This window comes from Mus musculus, chromosome 6 (genome assembly GCF_000001635.26).
Source record: "Mus musculus strain C57BL/6J chromosome 6, GRCm38.p6 C57BL/6J".
NCBI classification, from domain to species: domain Eukaryota; kingdom Metazoa; phylum Chordata; class Mammalia; order Rodentia; family Muridae; genus Mus; species Mus musculus.
Window position 1 is genome coordinate 48,319,100 of NC_000072.6, and position 25,042 is coordinate 48,344,141.

The 25,042-nt window shown below is 42.0% G+C and overlaps 2 long non-coding RNA genes and 5 other non-coding genes across 7 annotated transcripts in view; 3 read left to right on the forward strand and 4 right to left on the reverse strand.

Annotated features, from left to right (window-relative positions):
- The window catches only part of Gm30362, a 62,918-nt gene extending 43,855 nt beyond the window's left edge, over positions 1 to 19,063 (forward strand). Inside the window, exon 7 of the long non-coding RNA XR_869049.1 lies at positions 18,983 to 19,063. This is a non-coding gene — a long non-coding RNA (predicted gene, 30362). The remainder of the gene's footprint in view (positions 1 to 18,982) is intronic.
- Positions 1 to 25,042, reverse strand: part of Gm16630 (predicted gene, 16630) — a 264,503-nt gene that overhangs the window by 188,194 nt on the left and 51,267 nt on the right. The window lies entirely within an intron of this gene.
- On the reverse strand, positions 13,741 to 13,812 carry n-TCgca24. Its single transcript has one exon. It is a non-coding gene; the product is annotated as a tRNA-Cys (tRNA).
- Positions 17,009 to 17,080, reverse strand: n-TCgca23. Its single transcript has one exon. It is a non-coding gene; the product is annotated as a tRNA-Cys (tRNA).
- Positions 17,992 to 18,063, reverse strand: n-TCgca22. Its single transcript has one exon. It is a non-coding gene; the product is annotated as a tRNA-Cys (tRNA).
- Positions 21,514 to 21,585, forward strand: n-TCgca14. The gene has a single exon. It is a non-coding gene; the product is annotated as a tRNA-Cys (tRNA).
- Positions 22,489 to 22,560, forward strand: n-TCgca5. Its single transcript has one exon. It is a non-coding gene; the product is annotated as a tRNA-Cys (tRNA).

Sequence of the window (25,042 nt, forward strand, 5' to 3'; positions counted from 1 at the left end):
TGTGTAGACTCTCCTCATTAGTACCACATCCCTACACTGCCTCACCAGGGATGCTCTGTGAGTTCTCATCTCCAGTGCCCTAGGAAACCTGACTCACCACTAATGAAAATTAATACTAAAGAAAGATAGGGATACTGAAAATTCCCAACACTGGTGATGTGTGTGTGTGTGTGTGTGTGTGTGTGTGTGTGTGTCTGCTTATAATTGCATGTGTGTGTGTGGGTATGAGTATGTATGTGCCTGTGTGAGTGTGTGTGTGTATTTGTGAGTAATTTTGTGTGGGTGTGTATGTATGATGTGTTTGCATGTATAAAGTGTGTCCATAACTGGAGTGAGTGGAAGAAACAGGACTAAGTTTTTTCCATTTTTTATTAGGTATTTAGCTCGTTTACATTTCCAATGCTATACCAAAAGTCCCTCAAACCCACCCACCCCCACTCCCCTACCCACCCACTCCCCCTTTTTGGCCCTGGCGTTCCCCTGTAATGGGGCATATAAAGTTTGCAAGTCCAATGGGCCTCTGTTTGCAGTGATGGCCGACTAGGCCATCTTTTGATACATATGCAGCGAGAGACAAGAGCTCCAGGGTACTGCTTAGTTCATATTGTTGTTCCACCTATAGGGTTGCAGTTCCCTTTAGCTCCTTGGGTACTTTCTCTAGCTCCTCCATTGGGGGCCCTGTGATCCATCCAATAGCTGACTGTGAGCATCCACTTCTATGTTTGCTAGGCCCTGGCATAGTCTCACAAGAGACAGCTATATCTGGGTCCTTTCAGCAAAATCTTGCTAGTGTATGCAATGGTGTCAGCGTTTGGAAGCTGATCATGGGATGGATCTCTGGATATGGCAATCACTAGATGGTCCATCCTTTCGTCACACTTCCAAATTTTGTCTCTGTAACTCCTTCCATTGGTGTTTTGTTTCCTATTCTAAGAAGGGGCAAAGTGTCCACACTTTGGTCTTCGTTCTCTTGAGTTTAATGTGTTTAGCAAATTGTATCTTATATCTTGGGTATCCTAAGTTTCTGGGCTAATATCCCCTTATCAGTGAGTACATATTGTGAAAGTTCCTTTGTGATTGGGTTACCTCACTCAGGATGATGCCTTCCAGGTCTATACATTTGCCTAGGAATTTCATAAATTCATTCTTTTTAATAGCTGAGTAGTACTCCATTGTGTAAATGTACCACGTTTTCTGTATCCATTCCTCTGTTGAGGGGCATCTGGGTTCTTTCCAGCTTCTGGCTATTATAAATAAGGCTGCTATGAACACAGTGGAGCATGTGTCCTTCTTACCAGTTGGGACATCTTCTGGGTATATGCCCAGAAGAGGTATTGCTGGATTTTCCGGTAGTACTATGTCCAATTTTCTGAGGAACCTCCAGACTGATTTCCAGAGTGGTTGTACAAGCTTGCAATCCCACCAACAATGGAGGAGTGTTCCTCTTTCTCCACATCCTCGCCAGCATCTGCTGTCCCCTGAATTTTTCATCTTAGCCATTCTGACTGGTGTGAGGTGGAATCTCAGGGTTGTTTTGATTTGCATTTCCCTGATGATTAAGGATGTTGAACATTTTTTAGGTGCTTCTCTGCCATTCGGTATTCCTCGGGTCAGAAATCTTTGTTCAGTTCTGAGCCCCATTTTTTAATGGGGTTATTTGAATTTATGGAGTCTACCTTCTTGAGTTCTTTATATATATTGGATATTAGTTGTGGGAAGCCACATGTGCCGTTGCTGAGTGGCACTGACTACTGCTGGCCACCATGCATAAGATTGGACAAACAACCAATGTGTACATATGCAGTAAAGTTTTTTGCAAAAACACTGCCTGGCCCAGGCATGATAATGAGGTTCTGTAAGGTACTGAGAGTATAACCAATCGGATGTGAGACATACAAATGAGGTATGATAATGAGGCTCAGTGAGGTACTGAGAGAGAGTAGCCAATCAGATGAGGAACATGCAAATGAGGCTTAGTGCATAACCAATCAGGGTATGAGACACGCCTCTCCTAGGCCTATAAAAGCAGCACCAGCTCTGGGCAAAAAGTCTTTTCGCCTCTGCAATCAAGCTCTCCCAATAAACGTGTGCAGAAGGATCCTGTTGCAGCGTCGTTCTTGCTGGTCGAGTCGAGCGCACGCAAGAAGTGGTGCCGGAAACCCGGGACAAGAAACATCTTCAGGCACGAGCGAAGACCCCCTGCTACAGGGAGGATTCAGAACTGCATCGCGGGGAAGGAGCGGTTAATAAAGGTTCCCGTAAAACAGACTGCTGAGAAGGATCCGGCGTGGATTCAGAACTCTTCAGCTGGGGAGCGGTGTTAATAAAGGTTCCTGCAAAACAGACTGCTGAGAAGGATTCAACTGCGTGGATTCAGAACTCTTCAGCTGAGGAACGGTGGTACCAGTAAGTATAAAGAAATTAAGGTAAGTCTCTGAGAGGTATGCTTTCTTACGCAGTGGGTCTGGTAGTTGTTACTGGGTTTGTGTGGGACGAGCTGTTAAGGAAGGGCAGCGACTTTGTAGGAGTACCAGGAAGGCATATCAGAAACATAGAGAAAGAAAAAAGAAGATGCGCGCAGAAAAATAAGTAACTTAAGAAATATAAAAAGAGAAAAAGAAAGGAAGCTAAAATATAAAGATACAAAGGATAATATAAAATATAAAGATACAAAGGATAATATAAAGATACAAGGATAATATAAAGATATAAAGGATAATATAAAAAATGAAGAACAAAAAATTAAGTCAATTTACCCTCCTCTCGAGGACTTTGACTAAAGAGGCAACCTTCATCAAAGGCTTAAAGATAGCTCTCAGGGAAAGAGGAGTAACTATTAGAAGCAGCCACTGTGCAGAATTCCTAGAAGAAGGAGAAAAAATGAAAATAAGCTATTTCAGAGCCCTCCTAGGGACAGACAGAAAACGGGAGACGTCCTGCTTCCTCTCTGGCTCCTATGGAAATATTTTTAGCTTCGAATAGGATATCTGTTCTATTTTCTGTTTTTTGGTGCACCAAATTGTCTATATGTCTGTCAACTCGTGTTTGTTTTTGCTTGGATGATTGAATGATTGTTGTTCTGTGTTTCATGTTGAAAAATAAAAAAGCAGTCTCAGTCTGCACAGCAAAAAATGACAAGTTAGCTGCACAGTGGCTGGGAGTCAAGTACAGCTGAAAAAGCCCTGCTGAAGGCTGATTGCAAATGGAGCTTTTAAAGGGGCAGGCAGCCTTTTGCTTGTAACAGAAAGTTAGCTTAAAATTGGAAACCCAAGGTTGGAGTTATTCTAAACAACATAAGAAAACAGGTAATATGCAAAAGCAATGTATAAAGGGTAGAAAGAGTATGTTTGAAAATAAAGTACATATCTTTACAAATAGAAGGAAAAACCTTTCAAGGTATAATGGATACAGGAGCAGATAAAAGCATTATATCTAGTAAGTGGTGGCCTGCTTCTTGGCCTGTTAATCAATCGTCACATAGCTTACAAGGATTAGGATATGAGGCTACCTCAACTATAAGTGCAAAATCCTTACAATGGAAAGATAAAGAAGGAAGGACAGGGCTTTTTCAACCTTATGTACTCCCTTTACCTGTAAACTTGTGGGGGAGAGATGTGTTATCAGCTATGAACTTTATATTGACTAATGATTACTCTCAGAAAAGCAAGGAAATGATGAAAGGAATGGGATATATACCTGGACTAGGTCTTGGAAAAATTTTGCAAGGTAGAATTTTACCAGTTAAAGCCACTGTAAAGGCAGACAAGAAAGGGCTGGGTTTTTTCTAGGGGCCACTGAAGAGCCTTTGCCCATCCCGTAGCATACGGAGGACATGGTGTAGGTGCCTCAATGGCCTTTACCCTCTGAGAAGTTAAAAGCAGCTAAAGAATTAGTACAAGAACAATTAGATCTGGGACATGTGGAGCCCACTCAATCACCCTGGAATACCCCCATTTTTGTTGTAAAGAAAAAGTCAGGTAAATGGAGATTGTTACATGACCTAAGAGCCATTAATGCACAAATGCAAGTTATGGGTCCTGTACAAAAAGGACTCCCCCTACTCTCAGCTCTACCTAAGGATTGGAGAATTATAGTAGTAGATATTAAGAATTGTTTCTTTTCAATTCCATTAAATAAGAAAGATAAACCTAGATTTGCATTCACCTTGCCTTCTATTAATCATATGGAACCTGATAAAAGGTACCAATGGCGGGTATTACCCCAAGGAATGGCAAATAGCCCTACCATATGTCAGTTATATGTAGGAAAAGCTTTACAACCGGTTAGGGATGGTTTCCCCTCCTTAAAAATTTGTCACTATATGGATGACATTGTAATCTGTGGACCTGAAGAAGAAAGTATACAGCAAGCTTATGGCTTGCTTAATGAAACTTTAAAAAATAATGGTTTGAGTACTGCACCAGAAAAGGTACAGCAGTCTAATGTTAGTCATTTTCTAGGAGCCACTATTACTTTACGATGTGTCACCCCACAAAAGATTAGTATTAGAAAAGACCATCTAAAGACACTAAATGATTTTCAAAAATTATTAGGAGATATAAATTGGATTAGACCTTATTTAAGGATCCCTACTTCGGAATTAAAACCTTTATTTCAAATTTTAGAAGGAGACTCACATATTACCTCATTGAGACAATTAACACCTGAGGCTTCTGATGTTCTTAGGAAAGTGGAAAAGGCGATCCAAACAGCACAGTTAACTCGTATAAATGAGCAAGAACCTTTGTGCCTATGCATATTATGCACCATCAATCTGCCAACTGCTGTGTTATGGCAAAATGGTCCTTTAGTATGGATACATCCACATATATCCCCTAATAAAACTATAGAGCATTATCCCACCATGGTAGCAAATATGGCCCACAAAGGGATAAAAACTTCAATCACTCACTTTGGAAAAATGCCTGATAGCATAATTGTCCCGTATACTGTCGCACAAATGCAAATATTGTGTGCTACTATAGATGAATGGGCCATTCTTAGATGCAGTTATTCTGGTTTAATTGATAATCATTATCCTAAACATCCGTTATTACATTTTATGTTATTGCATCCAGTAATATTTCCAAAGGTAACGGCTAATACCCCTATAAAGGGAGCCATTGATATTTATACAGATGGATCCAAAACAGGAGTTGGAAGTTATGTAATCAATGAAAAGGCTGTAAGGTTGCAATTTACACCAGGAGCCCCTCAATTGGTAGAATGTTTGGTAGTTTTAGAAGTCTTTAAAAGATTTCCTATGCCCATAAATATTATCTCTGATTCTGTTTATGTAGTTAATGCGGTTCTAGCATTAGAGACTGCCGGAAATTTTAAACAGTCCAGTCCTGTATCTGAAATTTTGATGAAAATACAAAATTGTATTCTGATGCGTGAGCATCCCTTTTATATTCAACATATTAGAGCACATACATCATTACCTGGACCTATGGTTAAGGGAAATGCCATTGCTGACTCAGCCACAAGAGACATGGTTTTTCTATTACAAGGTTCTATAGAAAGTGCAAAAAAAATTTTCATCAGCTTTATCATGTCCCTGCCTCTACATTACGACAAAAGTTTAAGCTCACAAGAAAAGAAGCCCGAGATATTGTCCTACGGTGTGGTAAATGTGTAGAATTTGTTAATGCACCTTCCGTGGGTGTTAATCCTCGCGGATTGCGACCCCTAGATGTTTGGCAAATGGACGTAACGCATATCCCATCTTTTGGGAAATTACAATATGTACATGTATCCATCGATACCAGTTCTGGTGTCCTACATGCCTCTCCCTTGACAGGGGAAAAAGCAGTTCATGTCATATCTCACTGCTTAGAGGCTTGGGCTGCATGGGGCAAGCCCCTAGTGTTAAAGACAGATAATGGTCCTGCATATACTTCTTCTAAATTTAGCCAATTTTGCAAACAAATGCAAGTAAAACATATTACTGGATTGCCCTATAATCCACAGGGCCAAGGCATAATTGAGAGAGCCCATCGCACTCTGAAACAATATTTGCAAAAACAGAAAGGGGGAATAGAGGCTATGACGCCAAAGATGGCTCTATCCCTTACAATATTTACTCTTAATTTTTTAAAATTGGATGATGCTGGAAGATCACCAGCTGAAAGGCACGGACAATGGCCTCAATCGCCCAATGAAATGGTCAAATGGAAAAATGTCCTTGATAATAAATGGTATGGCCCGGATCCTATTTTAATTAGATCCCGGGGAGCTATTTGTATTTTCCCACAGGGTGAAGAAAATCCACTTTGGGTCCCGACGCGACTGACAAGGACCGTGAAAGAGCAAGATGAACCCCAAGATGATTCTCCTGCTCCTGATGATTGAGACCGGGATAAGTATACCTTTGTGGGCCATAGTAAGATCATGGCCAGTACCTTTACCGGTACATTCCAATTCTTCTACCTTACCTTTATTTTTTGCAACGGAATGTTATTTGGATGCGCCTTGTGCACGACAAACTCCTCAAGAGCCACGGGTGTATAATAGTACTAGTTTTCATTTGAATTATACACTATGCTTTGTGCATAATGTGGATAAACCTTTTACACCCTGTATATTTTTAAAGAAAAAGATTATCTCTAATTGGGCAGATCCCATTAGCCAAAATAAGGTGAGCTCTGGAGTGTTGTTTAATGCTTTAACGCAAGTTGCTCAAGGAGCGCAGTCAGGCTCAGGTGATGTTGAAAATAATATAACTTCACCTATAAACATCACCACTATTATGATAAAGGGAAAGGTGACCATTCCCAAAAGATCACGATGGCCTGTTGGCAATGCTACTGCTATACGCAGCATGCCTTGGTGTCATCCGGACCTCGCATTTCCTATAGTTTTTTCACCTTGTCAATCAAAAATTTTTCCTCGAAAAGAAATAGCAAAGGGTTTTGTTTTGTCACCCCCACTAGATTTTGCTATAATGAACGATAAAGGAGATGCTACAGGGAAAGAAAATATTTGGCCATATTACCAATGGATTTTAAGCAATGAGGCAGGTGCTAGTATCAGTCTGTCAGCCTTTGCATTGCTGACTGGAACCTTTCATGAGATATTGAATGTTTCTGCCACTCTTTCCAATACCTCTACTCATTTAGATAATGTGACAACTAATAGAATTATCAAAAATATGACTACTTCTCCAGTAGAAGTTTGTGTCAATCCTCCATTTTTCTTTATATTGGCTGAATTTCAAAATAATACAGAATGGTTAGATTGTACAAATGTTACTTGTTTTTTGACGCAATGCTGGAATGGAACCAAATTCTTAGCCTTAGTGGTTCATCTACCAATCTTTGTCCCTGTGCCTGTTGAGGCAGATCCAGAGAAGTTCCCAATAACGAGTCTTATTCGGCAAAAGAGAGGTTTTGGAATCACAGCTGCCATTGTTACAGCCATTGTAGTGTCCGCGGCATCAGCAGTTACCGCAGGAACTGCAATGGCCCATCAAATTGATACTGCTGACACCATAAGTCAGATAGCAGAAAAATCCTCTGAAGCATTGCTTACCCTGCAAAAGGTGGATTCTCATATCGCCTCAGGGTTAATGTTAGTGAATCAGAGAGTGGATATTTTACAACATGATATGGAACGGATGATGGATGTCATACAAATGAGTTGTGTGGCATCCACATCGCATGTGTGCATTACTCCCAATAAGTATATTAATAATTCTTTTATTAAAAGTACAGACCTATCAAATTACCTGAAAGGGAACTGGTCGCAGGAGCTGGAGAGGTTGCAGACGAGACTGCAGATGCAGATCCTGAACCTTAATGGGACCAGAGTGGAACCAGTGACCCTCAGAGACTTTACCTCTTGGTTTACCTCTGCTTTTTCTTACTTTAAGGAATGGGTGGGAGTGATTTTGTTTGGTGCTGCCATATGCTGTGGACTGGCGTTCATGCTCTGGTTGGTATGCAAATTCAGAACCCAACAAAAACGTGACAAGGTGATTGTAACTCAGGCACTTTTAGCTATTGAAAACGGCTCCTCCCCTGAAATTTGGTTATCTATGCTCAAGAATTAGTCAGCATGAGATTAGATGAGAGAGACTCAACGATCATTGATCAGCCCTTGCTCATCAATAGGGTGATCATGATTTCCCCACTAATTCAATTTTTGGCTGGCCTCTTTTGCAGAGTTCGCCCTAGGTCATTTAGCAGTTATTGTCACACAGCACCACGGTATCCAGAGACGGGCAACTTTCCTCGTGCACAGTCCAACCTAAGACATGGGGCCCGGTGGCGATAGGGTTACCCTATGACGGGTAAGGCTGTGACATTAGAGGAACGACCTAAAACAGGAGCCACGGCGGATGGGCATAATTGCACAGGCCTAGTCCAGCCTCATTTTATTAAAACAAACAGGGGGAGATGTGGGAAGCCACATGTGCCGTTGCTGAGTGGCACTGACTACTGCTGGCCACCATGCATAAGATTGGACAAACAACCAATGTGTACATATGCAGTAAAGTTTTTTGCAAAAACACTGCCTGGCCCAGGCATGATAATGAGGTTCTGTAAGGTACTGAGAGTATAACCAATCGGATGTGAGACATACAAATGAGGTATGATAATGAGGCTCAGTGAGGTACTGAGAGAGAGTAGCCAATCAGATGAGGAACATGCAAATGAGGCTTAGTGCATAACCAATCAGGGTATGAGACACGCCTCTCCTAGGCCTATAAAAGCAGCACCAGCTCTGGGCAAAAAGTCTTTTCGCCTCTGCAATCAAGCTCTCCCAATAAACGTGTGCAGAAGGATCCTGTTGCAGCGTCGTTCTTGCTGGTCGAGTCGAGCGCACGCAAGAATTAGTCCCCTGTCTGATTTGGGATACGTAAAGATCCTTTCCCAATCTGTTGGTGGTCTTTTTGTCTTATTTACAGTGTCTTTTGCCTTGCAGAAGCTTTGCAATTTTAGGAGGTCCCATTTATCGATTCTCGATCTTACAGCACAAGCCATTGCTGTTCTATTCAGGAATTTTCCCCCGTACCCATATCTTCGAGGCTTTTCCCTACTTTCTCCTCTATAAGTTTCAGTGTCTCTGGTTTTATGTGGAGATCCTTAATCCACTTAGATTTGACCTTAGTACAAGGATATAGTAATGGATCAATTCGCAATCTTCTACATGATAACAGCCAGTTGTGCCAGCACTATTTGTTGAAAATGCTGTCTTTTTTCCACTGGATGGTTTTAGATCCCTTGTCAAAGATCAAGTGACCATAGGTGTGTGGGTTCATCTCTGGGTCTTCAATTCTGTTTCATTGGTCTACTTGTCTGTCTCTATACCAGTACCATGCAGTTTTTATCACAATTGCTCTGTAGTACAGCTTTACGTCGGGCATGGTGATTCCACCAGAGGTTCTTTTATCCTTGAGAAGAATTTTTGCTATCCTAGGTTTTTTGTTATTCCAGATGAATCTGCCGATTGCCCTTTCTAATTCGTTGAAGAATTGAGTTGTAATTTTGATGGGGATTGCATTGAATCTGTAGATTGCTTTTGGCAAGATAGCCATTTTTACAATGTTGATCCTGCCAATCCATGAGCATGGGAGATCTTTCCATCTTCTGAGATCTTCTTTAATTTCTTTCTTCAGAGACTTGAAGTTCTTGTCATACAGATCTTTCACTTCCTTAGTTAGAGTCACACCTAGGTATTTTATATTTTTTGTGGCTATTGAGAAGGGTGTTGTTTCCCTAATTTCTTTCTCAGCCTGTTTGTCCTTTGTGTAGAGAAAGGCCATTGACTTGTTTGAGTTAATTTTATATCCAGCTACTTCACTGAAGCTGTTTATCAGGCTTAGGAGTTCTCTGGTGGAATTTTTAGGGTCACTTATATATACTATCATATCATCTGCAAAAAGTGATATTTTGACTTCTTCCTTTCCAATTTGTATCCCCTTGATCTCCTTTTGTTGTCTAATTGCTCTGGCGAGGACTTCAAGTACAATGTTGAATAGGTAGGGAGAGAGTGGACAGCCTTGTCTAGTCCCTGATTTTAGTGGGATTGCTTCAAGCTTCTCTACTGGCTACTGGTTTGCTGTAGATTGCTTTTATCATGTTTAGGTATGGGCCTTGAATTCCTGATCTTTCCAAGACTTTTATCATGAATGGGTGTTGGATTTTGTCAAATGCTTTCTCAGCATCTAACCAGATGATCATGTGGTTTTTGTCTTTGAGTTTGTTTATATACTGGATTACGTTGATGGATTTCCGTATATTGAACCATCCCTGCATCCCTGGGATGAAACCTACTTGGTCAGGATAGATGATTGTTTTGATGTGTTTTGGATTCGGTTAGCAAGAACTTTATTGAGGATTTTTGCATCAATATTCATAAGGGATATTGGTCTAAAGTTCTCTATCTTTGTGGGGTCTTTTTGTGGTTTAGGTATCAGAGTAATTGTGGCTTTATAGAATGAGTTGGGTAGAGTACCTTCTACTTCTATTTTGTGAAATAGTTTGTGCAGAACTGGGATTAGATCTTCTTTGAAGGTCTGATAGAACTCTGCACTAAACCCATCTGGTCTTGGGCTTTATTTGGTTGGGAGACTATTAATGACTGCTTCTATTTCTTTGGGGGATATCGGGCTGTTTAGATCATTAACCTGATCTTGATTCAACTTTGGTACCTGGTATCTGTCTAGAAACTTCTCCATTTCATCCAGGTTCTCCAGTTTTGTTGAGTATAGCCTTTTGTAGAAGGATCTGATGGTGTTTTGGATTTCTTCAGGATCTGTTGTTATGTCTCCCTTTTCATTTCTGATTTTGTTAATTAGGATGTTGTCCCTGTGTCCTCTAGTGAGTCTAGCTAAGGGTTTATCTATCTTGTTGATTTTCTCAAAGAAACAACTCCTCGTTTGGTTAATTCTTTGAATAGTTCTTCTTGTTTCCACTTGGTTGATTTCACCCCTGAGTTTGATTATTTCCTGCCTTCTACTCCTCTTGGGTGAATTTGCTTCCTTTTGTTCTAGAGCTTTAGGTGTGTTGTCAAGCTGCTAATGTATACTCTCTCTAGTTTCTTTTTGGAGGCACTCAGAGCTATGAGTTTCCCTCTTAGAAATGCTTTCATTGTGTCCCATAAGTTTGGGTATTAAGTGGCTTCATTTTCATTGAACTCTAAGAAGTCCTTAATTTCTTTCTTTATTCCTTCTTTGACCAAGGTATCATTGAGAAGAGTGTTGTTCAGTTTCCACGTGAATGTTGGCTTTCTATTATTTATTTTGTTATTGAAGATCAGCCTTAGTGCATGGTGATCTGATAGGATGCATGGGACAATTTCAATATTTTTGAATCTGTTGAGGCCTGTTTTGTGACCTATTATGTGGTCAATTTTGGAGAAGGTACCATGAGGTGCTGAGAAGAAGGTATATCCTTTTCTTTTAGGATAAAATGTTCTGTAGATATCTGTCAGATCCATTTGTTTCATCACTTCTGTTAGTTTCACTGTGTCCCTGTTTAGTTTCTGTTTCCATGATCTGTCCATTGGTGAAAGTGGTGTGTTGAAGTCTCCCACTATTATTGTGTGAGGTGCAATGTGTGCTTTGAACTTTACTAAAGTTTCTTTAATGAATGTGGCTTTCCTTGTATTTGGAGAATAGATATTCAAAATTTATAGTTCCTCTTGGAGGATTTTACCTTTGATGAGAATGAAGTGCCCCTCCTTGTCTTTTTTGATGACTTTGGGTTGGAAGTCAATCTTATCAGATATTAGGATGGCTACTCCAGCTTGTTTCTTCATACCATTTGCTTGGAAAATTGTTTTCCAGCCTTTCATTCTGAGGTAGTGTCTATCTTTTTCTCTGAGATGAGTTTCCTGTAAGCAGCAAAATGTTGGGTCTTGTTTGTGTAGCCAGTTTGTTAGTCTATGTCTTTTTATTGGGGAGTTGAGACCATTGATATTAAGAGATATTAAGGAAAAGTAATTGTTGCTTCCTGTTATTTTTGTTGTTAAAGTTGGCATTCTGTTCTTGTGGCTGTCTTCTTTTAGGTTTGTTGAGGGATTACCTTCTTGTTTTTTCTAGGGCGTTGTTCCCGTTCTTGTATTGGTTTTTTTCTGTTATTATCCTTTGAAGGGCTGGATTCGTGGAGAGATAACGGGTGAATTTGGTTTTGTCGTGGAATACTTTGGTTTCTCCATCTATGGTAATTGAGAGTTTGGCTGGGTATAGTACCCTGGGCTGGAATTTGTGTTCTCTTAGTGTCTGTATAACATCTGTCCAGGCTCTTCTGGCTTTCATAGTCTCTGGTGAAAAATCTGGTGTAATTCTGATAGGCTTGCCTTAATATGTTACTTGACCTTTTTCCCTTACTGCTTTTAATATTCTATCTTTATTTAGTGCATTTGTTGTTCTGATTATTATGTGTCGGGAGGAATTTCTTTTCTGGTCCAGTCTATTTGGAGTTCTGTAGGCTTCTTTTATGTTCATGGGCATCTCTTTCTTCAGATTTGGGAAGTTTTCTTCAATAATTTTGTTGAAGATGTTTGCTGGTCCTTTGAGTTGAAAATCTTCATTCTCATCCACTCCTATTTTCCGTAGGTTTGGTCTTCTCATTGTGTCCTGGATTTCCTGGATATTTTGAGTTAGGATCTTTTTGCATTTTCCATTTTCTTTGATTGTTGTGCCGATGTTTTCTATGGAATCTTCTGCACCTGAGATTCTCTCTTCCGTCTCTTGTATTCTGTTGCTGATGCTCGAATCTATGGTTCCAGATTTCTTTCCTAGGGTTTCTATCTCCAGTGTTGCCTCACTTTGAGTTTTCTTTATTGTGTCTACTTCCATTTTTAGGTCTAGTATGGTTTTGTTCATTTCCATCACCTGTTTGGATGTTTTTTCCTCTTTTTCTTTAAGGACTTCTACCTGTTTGATTGTGTTTTCCTCTTTTTCTTTAAGGACTTGTAACTCTTTAGCAGTGTTCTCCTGTATTTCTTTAAGTGAGTTATTAAAGTCCTTCTTGATGTCCTCTACCATCATCATGAGATATGCTTTTAAATCTGGGTCTAGGTTTTCAGGTGTGTTGGGGTGCCCTGGACTGGGCGAAGTGGAAGTGCTGGGTTCTGATGATAGTGAGTGGTCTTGGTTCCTGTTAGTAAGATTCCTACGTTTACCTTTCGCCATCTGGTAATCTCTGGAGTTAGTTGTTATAGTTGACTCTGTTTAGAGATTGTTCTTCTGGTGATTCTGTTACCTTCTATCAGCAGACCTGGGAGACAGATTCTCTCCTCTGAGTTTCAGTGCTTAGAGCACTCTTTGCTGGCAAGCTCTCTTACAGAGAAGTTGCGCAGATATCTTGTGTTTGCACCTCCTCCTGGCCGAAGAAGAAGGCCCAAAACAGGACCTTTCCCAGAAGCTGTGTTGCTTTGGCAAAACTGAGAAGCTGTCAGCTTCTGTGGTGCAGACTCTCACCTGTGCAGACTAAGTTCCTAAGTTCGGCGGAGTCCTGCAACAAAGGTGGCGCCCGCTGCTCCTGAGGCTGAGGCCGCCTTCTGAGCCAGGCAGACAACTGTCCTCTGGTCGGGAGAGTGGCCGGCTGTCTGCAGACCGAAAAGGGTGCTGCCTCAGCGGCTCTGTGGCTCCGCCTGTCCCAGAAGCTGCCCGGTTCTGTGGTGCACCCTCTCACCTGTTCAGACTAATTTCCTAAGTTCAGCGGAGTCCCGGAACCAGGATCAGGACTAAGTTTTTTACATCTCCATGACTAAAACAAACTTTTGGTAAGGGGGCACCTGGATTTGAACCAGGGACCTCTTGATCTGCAGTCAAATGCTCTACCCCTGAGCTATACCCCCACTTGTTTATTAGTGTCTCATGGGCACTCATGTCCACTTCCTGGTTGCTAACATCTGGAATGTCCACTTGCCACTGCTCTGTCATCATCTGCTTCCTCCTATGAAGCCCAGCCCTGAGCTGCCTCTACTTATCTGACTACTATGTCCTCATGAACCTCTGGGATATTTGCTGGCTTAGATCCTAGCTGAGGCAGGGGCATTAAATTCAGAAGGCTTCAGCTGGTGCTACTTCAACTTTTGCCTCAACTAAAAGAGCCATATGCAAACCCAAAAGCTGACCTTTGGAGGTGACTGGGAGGCAGAAGTGGACAGATTGGAAAGATCTCAGTCTGCTTAGGACTCCTTGGTCAGACTCACTAGGAGGGACATAGAAAACACCCCTTCTTAATAACCAAAGGAAAGCAGAATCTACAGATATGATGAAGGACATCTGGAGACCATGGTCACTGAAATATGAGAGAGGAAACTGGATGATAGCAAATGATCAGCAGGAGTCAGAGTCTTAGAGCAGATTCAGATAAAGTTCCTGTGCTCTGCTCTTGTAAACTATGCAGAATTTCTCATTCTCACAGGTCACCTGCACTGCCTCACCCAAGGATATAGTATACATGGTGATGTTTGATGTCCAATGTGCTAGATGACCTGACCCAACTCCTTCAGACTGGGCTTTACCAGGCTTGCATTTACCATGTTCTTCCCCATACACCTACCACAGGACACCCAGAATTCCTTCATGCCCAGCACACTCCACCCTTTGCTGGTCAGCATTTGTGGGGCCTCAATTGGAGAACCAGTGTACAGAGCCAGAGTCGTGCTCTGCTTCCCTCCAGTGGTTTTGCCTGCAAATTCCTCACCCTAGTTCACTCCCCACTATAGTCTACCCTTCTGCAATTTGTGTATTTGGAATTTTTTCTGTGATTTTTCACCCTCTGGTCTCCTGCCTTTTATTTTCTGTTCCCAATTTTGAATGAAAATCTCCAAATTTGAGAGAAAAGTTAACCCCATGCTGACCCCAAACCATTAGCTCAGCATCAGCATGAACCAGGTACAAAGACTGCTTATTTGAACAATCAGTGCATAGCCTACAGAACGTAGACTTGGGTTTTTCAAAACCTACTTTAATTAGGGTTCTTAAATGTTTCAACCTCCTTTCTAGCCCACCTACCAAAGGTATTGGAAAATGAGAGTTAATAGGAAACAGGAGTTGTAGACTGGTTTAGAAGTGGTTCTTTGGGTCAATTTCAACCTTTGGTGTCAGCAGTCCAGTGTACTCAATGAATACAAAACACAAATCAAAATACAAAAAGGGGCACTTTGATCCAGAAAAAAACTGATAAGGTTTGCCAAATAAACATGAGTCTGTGGAAGTGTCAAGAAGCAGCTGAAGTATCATGAGAATTTCTTTGACAAGTTACTCTATATGAAGTCACAACAGGCAAAGGTGAGAAACGTGGTGCAAGGTGAACCAATGCAACAATTTCATCTGTGGGGTTATATTTATTCTCTTCCTAATTGTCACACATCCTTCACCTGCTTCACCAAAGCATCTGCTCATCTGCCTCTTTCAGCAAGACATCACATGACATAACTGAGTCCCCAAAGAAATGAGAAATTTCCACTTCACAGGAATTTCTGCCATGTGAAATCTTCTCCTAGAAACCATCACAAAGCCACACAGATACAAATATGTAAGAGAGGATCATAGTCAAAAGAGGTTGTCTGTGGTGACTCAGAGGCCCTAGCACAATTTCTGTAATTTGCATAAGATGATGAGGACAATCACAGAATGCTTCGTCTTGGGAAAATATTCATTCAGATTTTACCTAGTAAATATATACCTGCTGTATATTTTACTCATAGAACAAGGACTTTTGCAAAGTATTCAAACCATTACACACACAAAAAGAACGAGCTTAGAAGCCTCACTGGTAAGTTCTCACATATACATAAGCAGATAACACAAAATTCACACAAGCATTACAAAGACAGAGCAGGAGTTTACCATTGCTCGCTTCACCACAAAATTCAGCACAACCTTAGTATCCAGTTTTGAGAGAAAACTGGAGTCGGGGTGGGGGTGGGGGTGCTCATATGACCTATTTTTTGAAAAATGTGCTTGTATTATTAGAAATATACAAAATTAGTATTCATGACTACTAACCACCAACCCACTACAAGGTTTCAGCTGAATATTCGAGAAGATTCTTGCATTCGACATTGGCTCTTCTTAGGTTCTGTTACTTGTAACAGAAAAATATGACAATAAAGACTCATGTGACTCATGGAAATTCTTTGTCAAGTGTGCAGAATGGCTGGTATCCTCCAAAACATCACTGGAGTTTGTCACTGATGTGGCAATGCACAGCGGGGACAGAGACACTATGACCCCATCACTCTGCTGATTAGAGTCTGTGTTTAGTTTGGAATCTCTGTCACTGAGAAAGAGCTGAGAAGCTCAGCACAGTGGGGGACAGTGGGGGTCTGCATGTTCCCTGTGTCTTCAGTAAATGGACAGGTAGAGGAGCTGTCCATGTTACAAAGCAGAGTTCCACCAGGATGAGGCTTTTCTTGGCCCTTTACACTGAGTTGAAGCAACACCTGCCAAGAAAGTAAGGATCTTCTTTGGAAAACTCATTCTAAGGGGTAGCACTTAAAACAGGGAGACATGGCTGCTACAGAATAGATATTGAGCATATAGAACAGATGTCAGTCATGGTCCACCACTGGACACAATCCAGGTCCACAGGCAGTTTGGAAACGCTGTATTCTATGGTATCTATGGCTCTTATTCTCCCTGTGGGAGCCTGGAATCCCACATTTCCAGTTCAGATGCACCTACTGAATGTCTCAACCTATGGGCAAACATCATCCTAGTATCCCCCATTTCATTTATTTACAGTATTTGATACTGCCAAATACATACTCATGTTCAATCCTATATTCTAAGAACCACCGATGATTCTATCTAATAAAACGTAGCTTTTCTAGGTTTTTAGAACTCAATCTATAGTCTAAAAATACTGGAGACTTGTTCACCAGGAAGACTTAAGATCACATGAAAACACACAGCCATCTGCCACAAAATGGATCTGATGGGTGATAACAGTGCTATGCTCACATGGAGGTGAATCTCAAGCCACCTGAGTAAAAGAGAAAGTAGATATATACTATGAAAATAGTTTCCAAATCCAAGAAAAGGGGGCACCTGGATTTGAACCAGGGACCTCTTGATCTGCAGTCAAATGCTCTACCCCTGAGCTATACCCCCACTAGTAGCAGTATACACAGTTAATAATCTTCATCAGAGTGGTGATAGATTATGACTGACTATAAAGTTAATTATACATGCTCACAGACCTACTTTTCAGAAGTTGCCAGGCCTGACTGGTGAGATGCCTTCCTCAGCTCTGAAGCTTTCCAGGCCCATCCTTGCATAGCATCATCACCCAAGAAAAGGAGCAGAGCAGCCCCAGACCCTGAGCCCACTAACACTGCAGACCCTGAGACCACTTCACACTGCTGTCCTCAGTTAGCTCCCGAGCTGGCCAAATGCCTTCTAATATGAGCCCCCAGACACCCCTCTCTTCCTTCCCTGAAGACAAATGAGCTGCCTCTCTGAGTTCTCCTAGGACCCTACCTGGCATTTTCAGCAGCATCACTGCAGGATCCCTGTCTTCCAGGGAGAGCAGCTCAGCCAGTTTTTAGCCTCTACGCATGAAGCAAGGGAGCAGTCTGGAAGGGGGAGAGAAGCTCACAAGGGAAATATCTACCCTACACAGACAACCTGATTCTGTGACTAGCATCCTCAGTTCTGACTACAGATTCACCAGAGAGCCACAGAGCCACATATTTTTATTGTTAGGCTTTCCTTTCTGATCCTTGGACACTGGGTGTCACTAAAACTGCTGTGCCTAGGAACTCCCTAATTCTACCTTATAGTTCCTGCCTTCTATTTCACATCATATCTACATAGCTACAAGTCAACAGAACCAGAGAAACTAAGTTTCTACAAGAACAGGGGAGACAGATACTAAGAATGGGAAGGACAGTCAGCATGTAGGAAGAGATTTAAGAAAGCCATCTATTCACATGATGGCTGGTCAGTAGCTCCCAGGTCTGGTGAGGTCCGAAACAGGACCGAGTGTGAGATATCTTCATGAGTCAAAAAAAGCTTGTAGTAGGGGGCACCTGGATTTGAACCAGGGACCTCTTGATCTGCAGTCAAATGCTCTACCCCTGAGCTATACCCCCACCTCTTTATTAATGTCTCATGGGCACTCAGAACCTGCATGGCCACTCCCTGCCTGCTAACATCTGGCATGTGCCCTTGCCAGTGCTCTGTCATCATCTGCTTCCTCATATGAGGCCCAGCCCTGAGCTCCCTCTGACTGCCATGTCCTCATGAATGACCAGCACTCTCCTGCTGAGGTCCTCGCTGAGGCAGGAGGCTTCAGCTGGTGCTGCTTCAGCCTTCAACTCAACTAAACCCACATGCAACACAAGGGCTACTTAGCTGGCCTCTGGAGGAGCTGCATCAGCAGAGCAGAGCACAGAGAATCCTCACACTGTGGCCTCTCCCTGAGCCTTCAAACCGGTCACCAGTAAACGAACTTGTTTTCATCTATTTGCTAATCAAAATGTATGCAGAATTTGATTATTTTGAAAATTCAATGTTATTTTTGAAAGATTACTAGGAAAACATCCACATGTATCCAGTTCATTGCTCCTCTCATGCAATGGGATCCATTCCCCAGAGGGTTAGCCATCTAGCTAGTCTGTCCTGTGCTCTTAGGGAAAAACACACACAGCGTGCTATCTCTTATGTCATCTTGTCTACACATCAGTAACTAACCGACTTGTGGATGAGATCATAACTTCATATCCTCTTCCATTCCGACTTTTCAAATCCAGTCGTATCCCAGCTTTTGTTTGGATGACTCTGTGTTTACATCACGATGATTCGTTCACTGATGTCACTCATTCTAAGCAGGATCAAGATAGCTGGTGGGACTTTTGATTTTCCTCGAGTTAATGGCAGCCTCATGCTTAAACCTTTCCATTTCTTTCAAGATCTTCCATACATGTTGAGTTCTCTATGAAATATCTTTCTGAACAACTTTCCATGCATAGATCATCAATAATAAACATCTGTACTTTCTGTTTCCTGTAGTGACCCAGGTTCCTGCTCCTTTGTTCTGGTTGCCCACAAACCATACTGCACAGCCAAGGCACTGTGGATCCCTCCACCTTCACCAGGTAATTCATTCTTTCCACCATCTCTTCTGTGTGGAATTGTCTCTTCAGATTTCTAGTTTTTCAATGTTTCTTATTACAATGACATTTTTTCCTTGGGGAGGGGAACCCTTCTGATAAGAGGTGAATAAAGTAAAATGTCTAGCCCTTCTATGTGTGATAAGACCTATACTTCTCCCACATACTATACTTATAGTCTGTACATTTAATTTAAATATTTTTCATACAATAATATGGTGGTTTGAATGAAAATGGCCCCCATCGGCTCACATATTTAAATGCTAGGTCCCCAGTCCCTGGAACTATTTAGGGACGTTTGAGAGGTGGGACTGTGTAGGAGGAAATCTGTCACTGAGTGTATAATTTGAGATTTGAAAATCTCCATCAGACCCAGACCCTCTGCTTCCTGCTTGTGTGTCAAATGTAAACTCTCAGTTTGTGCTCCAGTGACAAGCCTGCCTACATTCTACCATGCTTCTCACCATGGCCATCAAGGGCTAAACAAAAAAGTGTAAGCAAACCTCCAGGTAAGTGCTTCCTTTGATGATAATTTACCTTGACCATGATGTGTGTTCATGGCAATAGTGTAGTATAGTAACCATGTATGTGCCACTATATTAACAGAAAACAGTAAGAGAAAAGTTGATACTGGGGCCTGTGTTGTTATTCTAACAGGACCTAACGATGCTGCTTGTTGGAGGAATGTGGGAGATGACAGGACATTAGATTAGGAAAGAAGTTAAACGCACAGGCTGTACCTAGGCCTCCCCTGATATATGCAGCAGATGTGCAGCTTGTCCTCCATGTGGAGACAGGGCTATCCCAAAGGCTATTGCCTGTACATGGGATATGCTCTCCTAGGTGGGCTGCCATGTCTGGCCTCAGTCAGAAAGGATGCATGAAGCCTGGCAGAGACTTGATATGCCAGGTTGGGGGTATACAGATACCTGCTCAGAGGAGAAGGAAATGGACATAAGGATTGTGGGGAGCGGTGACTAGGAGGGGGCAGTGAGCACGATGTAGAGTAAATAAGTAAAAAAAAAAAAGTAGGAAAGTAATGAAGAGCAGTTGAATGCTATACTGGTGATGTAAAGGGCCTTACTAGCAGGAGCTTGGAAAATACTGCTCAGGGATATGAGATTGTTTTATATAGTTACAAATGTGTCAGAGGGGAAGAATATTTGCATTATTAACAAATTTTGGCAAAAGAACAGTCTGAAATTGTCCATGTTTTAAATATCTACAATGAACTAAATAGAACAGTTTTGGATCAATAGTGTTAGCAGAGGAGATTTCAAGACCACCTAGTGTTAACTCTTTCCTATGGTTACGACTTTTCACTCTTTTGCAGATCTGAAGTATAAAGTAAAAGATGGGCAAAATGAAACACAAAACTGGTGACACTGCTTCCTTGGAGTTATCCCCCAGCTTTGGCTCTTACAGCCTTTCTGCCTCCTCTTCAGCACAGCACTCTGACCTTGGGTGTAGGGCCTTGAGGAAGGGATCCCATTTACTACTGAGTGCTGCACAGTCTCTCACCCTCTGTACACTGCCCATTTGTGGGTCTCCATGTTAACTTCCATCTGCTGCAAGAAGAAGCTCCTCCAATGTGAGCTGACCAAAGCACTGATCTGTGGGTGGAGCAGTCCATCATTAGCAGTCACTTTATTGCAGTGTTCCTTTAGCAGAACATTAGTAGTAGGTTTTCTTCTAGGGCCCATGACCTAGCTAGTCCCAGGATCAAGGCTAGTACAGCAGGATTACATATCTGTACCATCTAATGGAGTGGGCCTTTCTGCCAGTTTTTTAAAAGTTATGGTTAAACTTATGACATTGTTTCACAAGCTCTTCCAAAGGCTATTGGTTTTTCTCCACAACCTACTGGTGAGAACCTATTGCTGAGAAAAAAAAAACAAAAAAAACAAAAAAAACTTTGTTTTATGATATTTTCAATAATTCTTTGAGATGTCATACAGTGTAGTTTGATCATATTCACCTTCAACTCCTTCTTTCATCTCCGTTATGTGGAGCCATCCCACCTTTGTTCCCAAGGCTCTGTGTCCACCTACTCGTGCTGGCCATCTGCTTCAGGGGCAGAAGTATTCTACTGCAATAAATTGACTTACCAAGAGCCACTCCCTTAAAGAAAACAGTTATCTCTCTCTCAAAGCCATCAGTTGTTTAACACCCAGCCCTCTGAGGGTGGCTTGTGTAGGTGAATCTCCAGGATGACATGAATTCAGACTTCCAGGTGTTTGTGTTCTGTCTCAGCTGTGAAACAGGATAGGAGGGTGCTGGGCATCAGGAGGTGACAGGCAGGTGTGCAGAGTTGGCTTTGGGCTGGGCCTCACAGGACAAAGCAGATGATTTCAGAGTACTGGAAAGTACACATGTTGAGGAGTGGCCATACAGCTTCAGAGATGTTTATGAGATATACATGAAGCAGATGGGGGTATAGCTCAGGGGTAGAGCATTTGACTGCAGATCAAGAGGTCCCTGGTTCAAATCCAGATGCCCCCTTCTTATTGTCTCCTTAATACACAAGAGACCAAATGTGAAGTATTGGCTCACACAGAGCTGCCTAACAGATTGTGCTCCAGTATGCTCTGTATGCTGCTCAGGCCTGGTCTCTGTTCTCTTCTCTGAGAGGAGCTAGTACAGGACCCACTGAGAGACCCATCCAGGTCACATGTTGTGAGACAGGTTGCACTCCAAGGCTCTGTAAGGCTCACTCTGTGCAGAAGGTCACAGAGAAGAGTCCTATGAACCTGAGGAGTGGCTTCTTCCTCTGGGAATTTCCATAGCTGTCCCATCATGAAGTCACTCCAGAGCCTCCTATAGGATGATCCTTAGTTCCACTTCCCCCTAACCCATAATGTGGCTCCTGCTCACTCAGAGGAAAGACCCAATCAATGAATTTGACTCCTATGTATACGAAGACTCTGAGGAAAAAGGAAAATGACTGATCTCTCTTTGTCTATTCACGGGGCTGATAAGTGACCAGAGCTAATGAGTTTCATGTGTGTCATTGAGTGAATAAATGATGGAGTGAAGTGATGAGCACCCTGCCGATGTCCTGGAGGCTAAAGTTCTCTCTGGGTTGCAGATTGGGCTAATGAAGACCCAGAACCCTCAGCTCTTGTCTTGGTCACTTAGGAAAAATTAATTGTGAACTGAAGGAATCCACTATGATTAAATGTCTTCCTAGATCCCAAGAACAGATCTGCAGCACACCCAGAGAGAGAGGGGGGTGCATTTAGGTGGGCTAATCAAAGTTGGAGGGGAGAAGGGTGGAGGGAAGACTTTAGTAGAAAAATCCTTCCAGGTTCAACATGAATAGAGGAAGCAGTAGATCATGAACGCGGAGCAAGCATGGGTGTGGTACCAAGTTGGAAAAGGTGATAATGAGAGGCTTCCTTAAATGGGGGTATAGCTCAGGGGTAGAGCATTTGACTGCAGATCACGAGGTCCCTGGTTCAAATCGAGGTGCCCCCTTTCTTTTTTTTTTCCATTTTTTATTAGGTATTTAGCTCATTTACATTTCCAATGCTATACCAAAGGTCCCCCATACCCACCCACCCCCACTCCCCTACCCACCCACTCCCCCTTTTTGGCCCTGGCGTTCCCCTGTACTGGGGCATATAAAGTTTGCGTGTCCAATGGGCCTCTCTTTCCAGTGATGGCCGACTAGGCCATCTTTTGATACATATGCAGCTGGAGTCAAGAGCTCCGGGTACTGGTTAGTGCATAATGTTGTTCCACCTATAGGGTTGCAGATCCCTTTAGCTCCTTGGGTTCTTTCTCTAGCTCCTCCATTGGGAGCCCTGTGATCCATCCATTAGCTGACTGTGAGCATCCACTTCTGTGTTTACTAGGCCCTGGCATAGTCTCACAGGAGACAGCTACATCTGGGTCCTTTCGATAAAATCTTGCTAGTGTATGCAATGGTGTCAGCGTTTGGATGCTGATTATGGGGCGGATCCCTGGATATTGCAGTCTCTACATGGTCCATCCTTTCATCTCAGCTCCAGACTTTGTCTCTGTAACTCCTTCCATGTGTGTTTTGTTCACAATTCTAAGGAGGGGCATAGTGTCCACACTTCAGTCTTCATTCTTCTTGAGTTTCATGTGTTTAGCAAATTGTATCTTATATCTTGGGAATCCTAGGTTTGGGGCTAATATCCACTTATTAGTGAGTACATATTGTGTGAGTTCCTTTGTGAATGCGTTACCTCACTCAGGACGATGCCCTCCAGGTCCATCCATTTGGCTAGGAATTTCATAAATTCATTCTTTTTAATAGCTGAGTAGTACTCCATTGTGTAGATGTACCACATTTTCTGTATCCATTCCTCTGTTGAGGGGCATCTGGGTTCTTTCCAGATTCTGGCTATTAAAAATAAGGCTGCTATGAAGATAGTGGAGCATTTGTCCTTCTTACCAGTTGGGGCATCTTCTGGATATATGCCCAGGAGAGGTATTGCTGGATCCTCCGGTAGTACTATGTCCAATTTTCTGAGGAACCGCCAGACGGATTTCCAGAGTGGTTGTACAAGCCTGCAATCCCACCAACAATGGAGGAGTGTTCCTCTTTCTCCACATCCACGCCAGCATCTGCTGTCACCTGAATTTTTGATCTTAGCCATTCTGACTGGTGTGAGGTGGAATCTCAGGGTTGTTTTGATTTGCATTTCCCTGATGATTAAGGATTTTGAACATTTTTTCAGGTGCTTCTCTGCCATTCGGTATTCCTCAGGTGAGAATTCTTTGTTCAGTTCTGAGCCCCATTTTTTAATGGGGTTATTTGATTTTCTGAAGTCCACCTTCTTGAGTTCTTTATATATGTTGGATATTAGTCCCCTATCTGATTTAGGATAGGTAAAGATCCTTTCCCAATCTGTTGGTGGTCTTTTTGTCTTATTGACGGTGTCTTTTGCCTTGCAGAAACTTCGGAGTTTCATTAGGTCCCATTTGTCAATTCTCGATCTTACAGCACAAGCCATTGCTGTTCTGTTCAGGAATTTTTCCCCTGTGCCCATATCTTCAAGGCTTTTCCCCACTTTCTCCTCTATAAGTTTCAGTGTCTCTGGTTTTATGTGAAGTTCCTTGATCCACTTAGATTTGACCTTAGTACAAGGAGATAAGTATGGATCGATTCGCATTCTTCTACATGATAACAACCAGTTGTGCCAGCACCAATTGTTGAAAATGCTGTCTTTCTTCCACTGGATGGTTTTAGATCCCTTGTCGAAGATATAGTGACCATAGGTGTGTGGGTTCATTTCTGGGTCTTCAATTCTATTCCATTGGTCTACTTGTCTGTCTCTATACCAGTACCATGCAGTTTTTATCACAAGTGCTCTGTAGTAAAGCTTTAGGTCCAGCATGGTGATTCCACCAGAGGTTCTTTTATCCTTGAGAAGAGTTTTTGCTATCCTAGGTTTTTTGTTATTCCAGATGAATTTGCAAATTGCTCCTTCTAATTTGTTGAAGAATTGAGTTGGAATTTTGATGGGGATTGCATTGAATCTGTAGATTGCTTTTGGCAAGATAGCCATTTTTACTATATTGATCCTGCCGATCCATGAGCATGGGAGATCTTTCCATCTTCTGAGATCTTCTTTAATTTCTTTCTTCAGAGACTTAAAGTTCTTTTCATACAGATCTTTCACTTCCTTAGTTAGAGTCACACCTAGGTATTTTATATTATTTGTGGCTATTGAGAAGGGTGTTGTTTCCCTAATTTCTTTCTCAGCCTGTTTATTCTTTGTGTAGAGAAAGGCCATTGACTTGTTTGAGTTAATTTTATATCCAGCTACTTCACTGAAGCTGTTTTTCAGGTTTAGGAGTTCTCTGGTGGAATTTTTAGGGTCACTTATATATACTATCATATCATCTGCAAAAAGTGATATTTTGACTTCCTCTTTTCCAATTTGTATCCTCTTGATCTCCTTTTGTTGTCTAATTGCTCTGGCTA